The 12,983-nt window shown below is 49.3% G+C and overlaps 1 long non-coding RNA gene across 3 annotated transcripts in view; it reads right to left on the bottom strand.

Annotated features, from left to right (window-relative positions):
- Positions 1-1,912: 1,912 nt before the first annotated feature.
- Positions 1,913-12,983, bottom strand: part of LOC139179922 (uncharacterized) — a 12,898-nt gene continuing 1,827 nt past the window's right edge. Inside the window, exons 2-5 of one of the 3 annotated variants that reach the window (XR_011564221.1) lie at positions 11,599-11,740; positions 6,826-6,957; positions 4,841-4,948; positions 1,913-2,495 (exon numbers count right to left, since the gene is read on the bottom strand). This is a non-coding gene — a long non-coding RNA (uncharacterized lncRNA). Of the gene's footprint in view, positions 2,496-3,738; positions 4,579-4,840; positions 4,949-6,825; positions 6,958-11,598; positions 11,741-12,983 lie in introns of those variants that run through there. The other 2 variants (XR_011564219.1, XR_011564220.1) reach the window with 2 other exon arrangements.

The following is a 12,983-nucleotide window of genomic DNA, read 5'->3' as shown; positions in this document are numbered from 1 at the left end:
GTCAAGGGTCAAGAACCCCAAAGCTTTACTAAGCATTTTACTACAGGCCAGGAAGTGTGTTCACAGTTTTATACAGATTATATAAAACGAATTCATTTCATCTTTAGGGTAACATGATTATCAGAAAGTTAAAGATGAAGACTGTGATAGAGAAAAAAGAATTCAGGTAACACACCCAAAGCCAGACAGCTGGACCCCCAAATCTGTGGCCCCGGGGCCCTAGCCTGAAACCGCTGGGCCCTCTTGCTCTTGTTCTTTGAGTAGTCATGCTTCCCATGGGCTGCCCCCCATGCATCCGGATCGAGGGAAATGCCCTTCTTGCCAAAGGCTCGGTTTCCCTGGCAGTGACGGTGGCCCTCTTCTCTGAGGGGTTCAGAGCTCTGCAGCCATGATGCTGGTTTCTCTCTGGACCCTGAAGCTCCGGCAAGGCAGGTGGTCCACTGGCCTGTGAGTGTCATTTCTCCAAGAATCAGGAAATGCCCACCTTGGGCTCCTGGGCTGGTGAGACACCCCCGTGATTAGTTCGTTCCTCGCTGTTCCCCCTTGAACCCAGGCCAGGCTGGACCGTGAGAACTGGGTGGAGTGGAACTAGCTGGCTTTTGATAAAGTCTTAGGAATTCCAAACTGTGTTAAAGGTCTGAAGGAGCACACGTTTTGAGGATGGTGTGGTGGTTGTGGTTGTCACCCGATGGTGACACAGCCTGTGTGGTTCCCTCTTTCAGAGACTCCCAGGGCCTGGAACTCCACCCGCAGGGGACTCTCTCAGCATGACCCTGCCTCCAACACTTCTTCATTTGCTGCCTCTTCGTTTTCTTTGAAACATACTTCATTCCCGCTTTGCAGAAAAGTACTTGGAAAGGTCAGTTCACCCTATAGTGTGAAGGATGGCCCCTAAACAGCTCTGTTTTAAAACAGAATAGTGAAAGCTTCTGTCCTGTGCTTCCATCACTCACTCCTTTTGACGCTGAGTCCGTTGCATTGCCACAGTCTCTTTCTCACACTCCTGTCATGGACATTTGGGCTGTTTCCAGTCATCAGCCCTTACAGATAAACAGCTCTGCGCTTTACATGTTTGTGTTTCAACAGAGTTTTTAAGAAAGAAGGAAATAGGTCAGACCAGTCATCCTTGTCTAAGTAGGCCTGGCCAGGAGACCGTCACCCACCTCCTCCTTCCTGCCCACACCTTGGCCGTGTACTCGGGGCCTTCTCAAGGTCCAATTAGGTCTGCCTTTTCCCTTGACTCTAGGACATTAGCCCTCGGTCTCAGCCTCAGACCGGCCTCTTCCCCAGAACCAGCCCCTTTTGAAGCAGAGCAAAGGAGTAACCAGTACTTAGAGCCAAAGGAGGTGGATTAACCACGATCATGCATAATTGATGCAGGGTTTTTGTGCAGCCCTGAAAACAGGCCAAGGCATATTTTAAAAAGTAAATCAGACTGGACGGATTGGAAGTGCCGATTGGCACTGTCTGCTTCCCTGAAAGCTGGCCTGGTCATTCTTCAGCCAGTCTGACTCAGTTTCCTTTCCCGGATTTCCAGGCGTCTCCAGCCTTCTTGCGCCCAGGAGATGGCTTGCTCTCTTCTTCGGAGGTGCTGCTTTGCCCTCACAGGGGAGCAGGGCTGAGTCTCACTGCGAAATGCTTCGAGAGATCTGAAGCACTGGTTCTGCCAAAACAACAGCGGAAGTGAAGCCTCAGCGCCCTAGCTGGCCGGCGCAAACAGGGCTGTATGCCTTTAAGAAGCAAAAATTAATGCAAAGCTTATTACAGTCCCGGTGGTTGCTAACGCTCTCTCTCTGCCACTGCCCAAGTGTCTGAATTTCAGCTTCAGATGAGTGTGGCCTGTTGGGATTCGAGCTGCCAGTTTAATTAGTGTTCAGTAATTTCAATAATGAGTGACAATTCATCGGGGCTTTTAGGTTGGTCTTCTGTTCAGAAGCAAATCAATAATCCACAGTTTCTCCCCTTCTTTAAAGACAAGAAAGTGGCATGTGAGTTACATCAGATGAGAGAAAATAAATGAGGAGACGCTCCAGTCCCTCAGTAACTTGAGAGGCAATTGGCTTTAATGGCGTGGGCAGCCTCTCGGTTTGTTGATGTTATTGGAGGAACAGAAAGGTCATTAGTAGCTGAAAAGAGGCTCTCCGAGTCTCACAGTAAACAGTTTGCCCTGGCAGTAACCATAGTGATCTGGGTAAATGAACACAGGTATACGGATTACTACTGTATTCCCCAGGCTGCCTGTATTATTGCCTCGGAAGATATAAAAACAATTGAGGCTAATTGTATGAGAGTGAGTTTATTACAAACATAAATGGAAAGGAAAAGAGAAAACCAGACATGTTCTTTCAAAGGGTCCCCCCACCTTGCCCGGCGCCTCCACCTGCACCTCTGATCTGCGTTTCCGAGGGCGTCTGATCTGTGCGGCTGCAGCGAGGAGGCGGTCCTCGGAAAGACCCCCGCGCCTGGAGACGAGGTGTTGCTGGAAATCGGGGCTCCTGTGGGTTGGGAGGTCTGGCTGTAAGTGGGCTGTCATCACGCTCCGAAGTGCAATCAGGACTGAGCAATTACTTTTTTACCGCTGGTGGCTGCGCCGCACCGAGATGCTTCAAAGCCAAGGAAAGGCATTTATCTCAGCTAAGACGTGGGGTGGCATGCCTTTGCCCAGCCAGTGGCTGAGAAGTTACCTGCAGTACGGCGGTACCCTGCCAGTCTGCTGGAGCCACGGCTTTTTTGTCAACTCGCCTGCTCTCTTTTGTTACAGCTACAAAGCCTCCGTCTTCATAAGGTGTTGTGATTTGCGGTATACAAACCCATTAAAAAAAACACAAATGAAATCCCCAGCTGGGAAGGTCAAGTCTAATGAGGTGGGCTGTTGTGAGCACTGGTAGCTCGCAGCATCCCCCGTGTCGGCCAGAGGTGCTACAAGTGAACAGCTGCTTATAATTATCATCATCTGACACTTTTCATCCACCTCAGGTGCTATTTTTTTTTCTCACCAGAGAAGAGATTAATTGTATATCAACTGATATACATAAAAAAGGGTTTGATAGAAGGCTTAATACAGTAACATTAAATAGGCAATCCCACTGAAATTCTAATGTGTATATTCTTAATTAAATTCCCTTGTACTGTACAGTAATTCAGGTGCATCCTACTTCCTTGGGCACCCACCGAATGGAGAGCCCGGGATGACGGGAGCAAAGGAACACAGATGTACCAGGGGGTCACACGTGCCTGTCTTCACGCCCTGCCCGCACAGAAGACTGGAAAGGAAAAGTGGACACAGCGACTCCAAGGTGGTGGGCACACACTTATGGGACGTGTGTACACACAGACTTGGACCCAGCATTCTCAGCCACACGCTTACGGGACGTGTGCACACACACACTTGGACCCAGCATTCTCAGCCACACGCTTACGGGACGTGTGTACACACACACTTGGACCCAGCATTCTCAGCCACACGCTTATGGGACGTGTGCACACACACACTTGGACCCAGCATTCTCAGCCACACGCTTACGGGACGTGTGCACACACAGACTTGGACCCAGCGTTCTCAGCCACACGCTTACGGGACGTGTGCACACACAGACTTGGACCCAGCATTCTCATGCTGAAGAATCCATTCCTGCCACTTAGAACTGGCATAATCTCCTTGACCTGGGCGAGAAGGCCTAGCCACATGAACCCAGAGATGTTATTAAAAGAATAGAAGGAGAAAGAGAAGGACAAGAAAAAGAGGAAGACAAAGAAATGAAAGAGGGAAAAGGAGACGAAGAAGCCTGTGAAGGAGGAAAAACAGAAGGCGCGCTCACGCAGCCCTGATTCACTCTGGAGAGTAGCCGTTGAGCCAGAAAAGAATAAATATGTGTTTAAAACCAACATGTAGAGGTAATGATGCGCTTGTAATTCATTAACTGCCTTGCAGTGAGTCCTGGAAATGCACTTCGCTCAGCTCTAGAACAGCTGCACGGAGAACCAGCACCTCGGCAAGCCTCTCACACTGCCTGACGCTGCCGCATTGGGGAAATTTCCTTATGGGCCTGAGAGTAACTCAGGCTACAGGAGCAAGAAGGAAGAAAGAAAGAAAGAAAGACTGAATGCTTCGCTTCAGTCGTGTCTGACACTCGGCTACCTTATGGACTGTAGTCTCCAGGCTCCTCTGTCCATGAGATTCTGCAGGCTGGAATACTAGAGTTGGATGCCATTTCTTACTCCAGGGGATCTTCCCGACCCAGGGATTGAACCCACGTCTCTTGCATCTCTTGCATTGGCAGGAGGGTTCTTTACCGCCAGTGCCAGGAAAAAAGAGAGCAATAAAATGAGGCAGGTGAAGTGCTTTTGTCCAAGAGACGTGTGTGAAAATAACCGTGGGATTGATAAAGACAGAAGTTATTGCTGAATTGTCCAGAAAACAGCATGGTATTTGATCACAGGCAGGTTTATAATCTCATGTGAAAAGAAGTGTGTCATAGCTCCAAACTAAATATACTGAGTCATGTGTTGCCCTGTGGAGGGTTGAGGTGAATCTCCCAGCTGTCGAAAAGAGCAGGACTGCAGGGCTGGCCAGAGTACCTGTGGGGGACAAGGAGACCCTCTCTCACAGCTTCTGAACCCACTGGCTTCCTGGCCTGACAGTATAACCCAGCAGCTGAGGAACATTCTAGAACCCTTGGCATCCACACTGTCCTAAATAACACTGTCAAGAAGAGCACTGGCTTTGAAGTGGGAGGGCCAATCTACACTGGGCTCTGCCGTGTAGAAGCTGAGTGGCCACAGGCAAGACGCTAGACCTCTCTGAGCCACAGATATCGTCTCCACACGTGGTACCACCCACCTTACAGGATGGCTCATTCCCTTGTGTATCCCTGCACCGTGTCTGGTGCTTCCTGGTGTACTGGGGGTGGCACGACAACGTCCTCCTCTCACGGGGCTCACGTTGTACCTGTTGATGAAAAAAAAAAGACAGACATATGATCATGTCTGAGAGCCGTGAGAGCTGTGGAAGAACAGAGTATTTCTAGAGAAGGGTTCAGTTAAGTCTGACTCTTTGAGACCCCATGGACTGCAGCATGCCAGGCTTCCCTGTCCATCATCAACTCCCAGAGCTTGCTGAAACTCATGTCCATTGAGTCGGTGATGCCATCCAAACATCTCATCCTCTGTCGTTCCCTTCTCCTCCTGCCCCAATCTTTCCTAGCATCAGGATCTTTTCAAATGAGTCAGTTCTTTGCATCAGGTGGTCAAAGTATTGGAGTTTCAGCTTCAGCATCAGTCCTTCTAACAAATATTCAGGACTGATCTCCTTTAGAATGGACTGGTTGGATCTTCTTGCAGTCCAAGAGACTCTCAAGAGTCTTCTCTAACACCACATTTCAAAAGCATCAACTCTTCAGCACTTAGCTTTCTTTATAGTCCAGCTTTCACATCCATACATGACTATTGGAAAAACCATAGCTTTGACTAGATGGACCTTTGTAATTCCTTTTATTTTTTTTATTTTTTAACTTTACAATATTGTATTGGTTTTGTATGCTGTATAGGTTGGTCATAGATTTTCTTTCAAGGAGCAAGCATCTTTTAATTTAATGACTGCAGTCACCATCTGCAGTGATTTTGGAGCCCAAGAAAATCAAGTCTGTCACTGTTTCCATTGTTTCTCCATCTATTTGCCATGAAGTGATGGGACCAGCTGCCATGATCTTAGCTTTCTGAATGTTGAGCTTTAAGCCAGCTTTTTCACTCAGAGAAGGGTGGCCATGGGTGATTCCTGGGAAGGGTGTCTCTGGCCACACTGGAGGGACTCAGCCTGGCAAAGGCGATAGAAGGACATTCTGGATCCAGAGAAACTTGGGGTTGCGGGGGCAGAAGTGACTTTGGCTTGCAGGCAAGGCCTGGCAGTGTGACAAACGGGAGCAGTGGGTCACGGTCAGATGGGCCCTTGACTCTGATGAGTGACCCCTGGAGAGCCCCTAGCGGAGAACTCTGTGCCTGGCTGTACATCTCTGCAAGAGCCCTGGGTGTGGTGCTGCGCGGTGGATGTGCAGCCTAGGAAACAAAGCTGACCTGACTTCCAGCTCTGGCTGCAGAAAAGGCAGGGCCTGACCAGGGACATGTGTGGAAAGAAAACTGAGACAGAGCTGCAGAGAGTATGTGGCCTGAGTCCTGGGGGCGGACAGAAGCAAATCCGGGGGAGGAACAGGTTGGAGGCACCAGAAGTTCAGCCCGAGACACTGACTAGACTGCCGAGGGCCGTGGCCAAGTGGAGAGTTAGGAGGGCAGAGCCAGATGCTGAGGTGCTCTGGCTTGTGTGCTCAGTCACTCAGTCACGTCTGACTCTTTGTGACCCTGTGGACTATAGCCCACCAGGCTCCTCTGTCCATGGGATTCTCCAGGCAAGGATACTGGAGTGGGTAGCCATTTCCTCCTCCAGGGGATCTTCCTGACCAAGGGATGGAACTCATGTCTCCTGCATTGGCAGGCTGATTCTTTACCACTAGCGCCACCCAGAAACCCCTTTATTCCTCATAGCAGAATCTAAAGTTAAAGTGATCATAAGAGTTCAAAGATCTAACCCATTATCTACTTATTTCACTCTTTGGAGGGGAATGGCTGGTGATGGCTTAGCTGACAGGAAGGAGGAGATTGCACCTCCTGGCACAAGAGCTCCAGTGGGGATGCTAAGTGACAAGTCCTGGAACTCAGGAAGAATTGCAGGCAGGCCAACAGGTGTGATGGGCCTTCCCTGCTGTGAGGATGAAAGTCACGTCCATTGGGGCGACCAGTTCATCCACAATTAGGTCTTTGTTGAGCAGGGCTCACCCTGATGATACTTCTCACAGAACGAGCTGCCCTTCTAGGCTGGCTGCCTTGCTCTTTTGTGCCCAGCTCCTTGTCTCAGCAGGATGTGACAGCATCTGCTGACCTTCTGGCAAGCTCACCCATCATGTTATCCTGTGAAGCAGAAACACAGACTCTGACAGGGAACAGGGCAGAGCGCTCAGATGGACTGACTCAGCAAAGCTGGGTACTGGTGCCCACGAGCAACAGGCATCCACACAGTGGGTATGAGGAACAGGCACCACAATGTGTGAGAAATAGGAATCAACTGTGTATGAGGAACAAGCACCCACTGTGTGGGAGGGACAGGTACCCACTGTGTGTGAAGAACAGACACTGACTGTGTGTGAGGACAGGTACCCACTGGGTATAAGGAACAGGTATCCACTGTGTGTGAGGAACAGGCACCCACAATGTGGGTGTGAATAGGAACCCACTGAGTGTGAGGAACAGGTACCCAGAGTGTGAAGAACAGGTACCCACCAGCTGTGAGGAACAGGAACTCACTGGGTGTAAGGAACAGGTACTCACTGTGTGTGAGGAACAGGCACCCATGATGTGCAAGAACAGGAACTCACAATGTGTGAGGAACAGGTACCCACTGAGTGTGAGGAACAGAAACCCACTGTGTGTGAGGGACAGGTACCCACTGTGTGTGAAGAATAGGAACCCACTGTGTGTGAGGAACAGGTACCCACTGAATGTGAGGAACAGGAACCCACTGGGTGTGAGGAACAGGTACCCGCTGTGTGTGAGGGACAGGTACCCGCTGTGTGTGAGGGACAGGAACCTGCTGTGTGTGGGGAACAGGTACCCGCTATGTGTGAAGAACAGGAACTCACAGTGTGTGAGGAACAGGAACTCACTGTGTGAGCAATAGGAACTCACTGGGTGTGAGGAACAAGCACCCATAATGTGTGAGAATAGGAACCCAAAATGTGTGAGCAACAGGTACCCAGAGTGTGAGGAACAGGTACCCACTGTGTGTGAGGAACAAGAACTCATTGTGTGTGAGGAACAGGAACCCACTGGGTATGAGGAACAGGTACCCACTGTGTGTGAGGAACAGGAACCCGCTGTGTGTGAGGAACAGGAACCTACTGTGTGTGAGGAACAAGAACTCATTGTGTGTGAGGAACAGGAACTCACTGGGTGTGAGGAACAGGCACCCACAATGTGTGAGAACAGGAACCCAGAGTGTGAGGAACAGGCACCCACTGGGTGTGAGGAACAGAAACCCACCGTGTGTGAGGAACAGGCACCCACAATGTGTGAGAACAAGAACCCAGAGTGTGAGGAACAGGTACCCACTGGGTGTGAGGAAGAGAAACCCACCGTGTGTGAGGAACAGGCACCCACAATGTGTGAGAACAGGAACCCAGAGTGTGAGGAACAGGTACCCACCGTGTGTGAGGAACAGGCACCCACTGGGTGTGAGGAACAGAAACCCATCGTGTGTGAGGAACAGGCACCCACAATGTGTGAGGAATAGGAACCCACTGAATGTGAGAACGGGTATCCACTGGGTGTGAGAAACAGGTACCCACTGTGTGAGGAACAGGAACCCACTGGGTGTGAAGAACAGGAACCCACTGTGTGTGAGGAACAGGTACCCACTGAATGTGAGGAACAGGAACCCACTGGGTGTGAGGAACAGGTACCAGCTGTGTGTGAGGGACAGGAACCTGCTGTGTGTGGGGAACAGGTACCCGCTATGTGTGAAAACAGGAACTCACAGTGTGTGAGGAACAGGAACTTACTGTGTGAGGAAGAGGAACTCACTGGGTGTGAGGAACAAGCACCCATAATGTGTGAGAATAGGAACCCAAAATGTGTGAGCAACAGGTACCCAGAGTGTGAGGAACAGGTACCCACTGTGTGTGAGGAACAAGAACTCATTGTGTGTGAGGAACAGGAACCCACTGGGTATGAGGAACAGGTACCCACTGTGTGTGAGGAACAGGTACCCACTGTGTGTGAGGAACAGGAACCCGCTGTGTGTGAGGAACAGGAACCTACTGTGTGTGAGGAACAAGAACTCATTGTGTGTGAGGAACAGGAACTCACTGGGTGTGAGGAACAGGCACCCACAATGTGTGAGAACAGGAACCCAGAGTGTGAGAAACAGGTACCCACTGGGTGTGAGGAACAGGCACCCACAATGTGTGAGAACAGGAACCCAGAGTGTGAGGAACAGGTACCCACTGGGTGTGAGGAACAGGCACCCACTGGGTGTGAGGAACAGAAACCCATCGTGTGTGAGGAACAGGCACCCACAATGTGTGAGGAATAGGAACCCACTGAATGTGAGAACGGGTATCCACTGGGTGTGAGAAACAGGTACCCACTGTGTGAGGAACAGGAACCCACTGGGTGTGAAGAACAGGAACCCACTGTGTGTGAGGAACAGGTGCCCACTGAATGTGAGGAACAGGAACCCACTGGGTGTGAGGAACAGGTGCCCACTGAGTGTGAGGAACAGGTACCCACTGTGTGTGAGGAACAGGTACCCGCTGTGTGTGAGGAACAGGAACCCACTGGATATGAGGAACAGGAAACCACTGGTTGTGAGGCCCTGGACCTCAGGGAACCTAACTGATGGCAAAGAGCTGAATGTGGGAGACTTCATGTTCCCTGTCAGCTCCTCCCTGACTCAGCGGAAGCCATGGCTTCTGGACACCCCTGATTAGAGGATACCTTCCCTTTTCACAGAGGCCTTTTTCTAGAAGAAAATTTCCCAGAAGTAATGCCTGTAAGTCAGAACCTGCCTCAGGCCTTCAGGACCACGAAGAGACTGGGCTCTGCCAAGCTGCTCTTCAGTTCTCTGGGCTCTGACTTGCTTGTCTTAAAGTAATGGTCTGTTATGTGGATGCCACCATGTAAACCCCTCTCTGGAGACCCTCTTGCCCTACAATCTGATCTTCTGCAGGAATTCAGCCCAGAGACATCCAAGGAAGCCCACAGTGTTCACCTTTCAAGGCTGCGAGGAGGAGATGGGCTAGCCATGGAGGACTGAGCTGAGGGAGAAACAGGAGGAAAAGGAGGCAGAGGAGGAGGAAGAGGGGGAAAAGGAGAAGGAGGGAGAGGAAGCAGGGGAGGGGGAGGAAGAGGGGGGGAAAGGGTGGGGAACAGGAGGGGCAGACAGTGGGTAGCCATTCTCACAGGACATCTCTGTGGGCAGTCTCCACACAGGTCCTGGTCGCCATCAGAAGGAAGCAATGAGACCAGTCTTTGTTTTGAGTTTTTGCCCTTCAGGGTCAGGTTGGGAGGCAGGACCGGGTGGTGGCCACAGCTGGGAGGGAGGGCAGAAGTCGTGCAGGCAGTTAGAAAACTGTCACTTTAAAATATGAGGTCACCCCACTCAGGCTTCCAGGCAGGGCTGGACCCCTGCTGCTGAGGAAGGGGCCGGTGGAAAGGAAAACCTGCGAGCCACCCGAAGTCATGTGGCGAGCCAGTGCTTGGGGAACTTAATGCTTGCAGTGCTTGGGGAACTTCATGTTTTTCAAAAAGAAGATGAATAGAAGTTCCCAGCCACTTTCAAGGTCACACTGATGGTGAGTGGGTAGATATGAACGTATATGGACCTGCACAGACATATCCCTGAGATTTCACCTGATGCCCACCCCCCAAATCGTCCCTGTTAGCTTAGGAAGATGAAACAATCCCACTTCTTCCAAACTTGAAGCTGGATGGTGACTTTGGAGAAACTTGCAAAGCCCCTCACGGGCCGTGAGTCACCCCTGTATAAACGGCCACAAGTGAGGTCAAATGATTAAATTTCATGACCTGAGTTGCATTGAAATCACGTGTGTGGCTTTTAAAACCCAGTAGTTGGTGATTTTTTTTTTTAAATATCTGCCAAACAGAACAATGAGACCCTTTTAAATCCCCCAGTGAGCAACTATTAAAACCACAATTTACAACTGTGCGTATCATCTAACGTGTTAACCAGGTGTTCTCGTGTTATTGTTTGAAATTCTACCTTGGTTTAAATCAAATGAAGAAAAGCCAAAAGTCCAATTAAAACCCCACATTGCTTCTTTATCGAGGGAAGGTGAAAGACATTTGTTACAGATTTAATGGCAGAAATCTCATAAAATGCTAGACCATCCTTTTTTCTTCCCAGTTTATTTCTTGTGAGATTCTCACGGCTTACTGGCATTTCCTGTTTCTAACTGAAGGGGAGGGGGAGGGAGAGAGCGAGAATAAATCTAGGAATTTCTGGCTTAAGTTTAGTAGCATCCTGGACACTCTAGCTGCATTTGACAATTGAGTGTTGTCATGGGATATTAAAATCGTGCAGTGGGCCCATTTAGGTGATTATTTCATAGGCTGTCCCTTAATAAGTTCCATGCCTCTCTGGATCCTCGCTGCCAACATGTGTCCACTGTATTTAATAGTTCAGTGACAACAAATTTATGTTGCTAAGCTCCAAAAAAGTAAACCCAACCCAAATGCCTCCCCCAACGGCAGACATGGACCAAGGTAACATGGAATTCAGTTGTCTTCGCTGAACGATAATTATTTCCAGACTTAAACTGCCTGTCTTTGTCTTTGGCCATTTTTCCCGTTCCATTCCGACCCTCCCAGGCTGCTGCTCCTCTGCCTTTGCGGTTCTCTCCTGAGAGTGTGTTGACACCTCCTCTCCCATCCTGAATCCTCGCAGACTTTCTGTTCCTCCACCTTGCCTTCACTCCCTGTTCACTTCACCTTTCTTAGAACTGGCAGAGCTTTCCTCCCATCAGGGAAACTCACCTGGTTGTGTTGGACTGCCTTCCTGTTCCTGGGGATGAAAATGAGATGAAAGGATTTTCCATAGCCTTAGCTGCGCTGTAATAAATAGGATGATCTGATAAATCGGATCAATTTTTTTTTCTTTTTTTCAGAAATCGTGAAACTGTACAAAAAAAAAAAAAGTGTCAGTTACAGCACATCTGTTCTCCTTTACGCCTTATTTAAGAAAATAATTCTTGCCAGATTTTTACCCACCCATAATAATTACACCATTTTTACAGATGTGGTTTTTAACAGCTTCATTTTGGCCCCAAATCTTTTATATAATTTGCAATGAATTTGCTTCTTGGCTTGCACTTCATTACGATCGGGCCATAAAGAGACGAAGGTACAGGAACTCGTTCCCAGAGCTACACCTTTCAGTGATGTTTTCATAAACCAAACGGCAAGGGTAGAAATGACCACTGTCATCATTGCTGTGATTATTATTACTATCACTAGTAGTAATTGTTCTATCACTCAGTAGAACAATTCTTACAAGTTTTGCACTTGAGTATTTAACTTGGCAGTCACCCTGGGATTGCTTTTCTTTATTCCTAATTATCTACTCCCTTTTTGAGTTCCAGCCCAGAGTGAGGCTGTTTGTGCAAGTCCCTTGACACAGGTGAGGGTGGCAGGGCTTTCCACACTGCGTGCACCCACCCGCCCCCACCGTGGGTGCTGTCAGGGGCCTCACCCCCACCCTGGCCTTGATGAGCTCCCGGGGCCCTGGGGAATGAAGCAGACAGCAGAGGATGAGGGAAAGTGCAGTGGCTCAAGACAAGAATCAAACACAAAGCCAGCTAAGAACTAAAGGAGTGACGGTTGCCAAGGGGGAAGGGATTGGGGGAGGAATGGATTAGCAGATTTGGGATTAGCAGGTGTGTTTGTATATGCAATAGATAAACAGCAAGGTCCTACTGTGTAGCACAGAAAACTTAATTCAATATCCTATGATAAACCATAATGGAAAAGAATATATAAAAGAATGTATATATGTGTGTGAATAAATCACTATGCTATATAACAGAAATTAACACAGGATTGTAAATCATCTATACTTCAATTAGAAAAACAGAACTAACGGAGTCAGGCAAAGGAAGGGATGGTGTGGAAATGCTGAGAACACCAGGGAAGGGCTCCACAAGTGATGACCGATTGTCGTTCAGTCGTTCAGTTGTGTCTGCCTCTTTGTGACCCCACGGATTGCAGCACACCAGGCTTCTCTGTCCTTCATTATCCCCTGGAGCTTACTTAAACTCACGTCCATCGAGTCGGTGATGCCATCCAACCATCTTGTCCTCTGTCATCCCCCTCTCCTCCCACCCTCAATCTTTCCCAGAATCAGGTCTTTTCTAATGAGTTGG

This window comes from Bos indicus, chromosome 26 (assembly GCF_029378745.1).
Source record: "Bos indicus isolate NIAB-ARS_2022 breed Sahiwal x Tharparkar chromosome 26, NIAB-ARS_B.indTharparkar_mat_pri_1.0, whole genome shotgun sequence".
Classification (NCBI taxonomy): Eukaryota; Metazoa; Chordata; class Mammalia; order Artiodactyla; family Bovidae; genus Bos; species Bos indicus.
The sequence above is the reverse complement of the archived record's forward strand: the minus strand, read 5'-3'. Positions and strand labels throughout refer to the sequence as shown.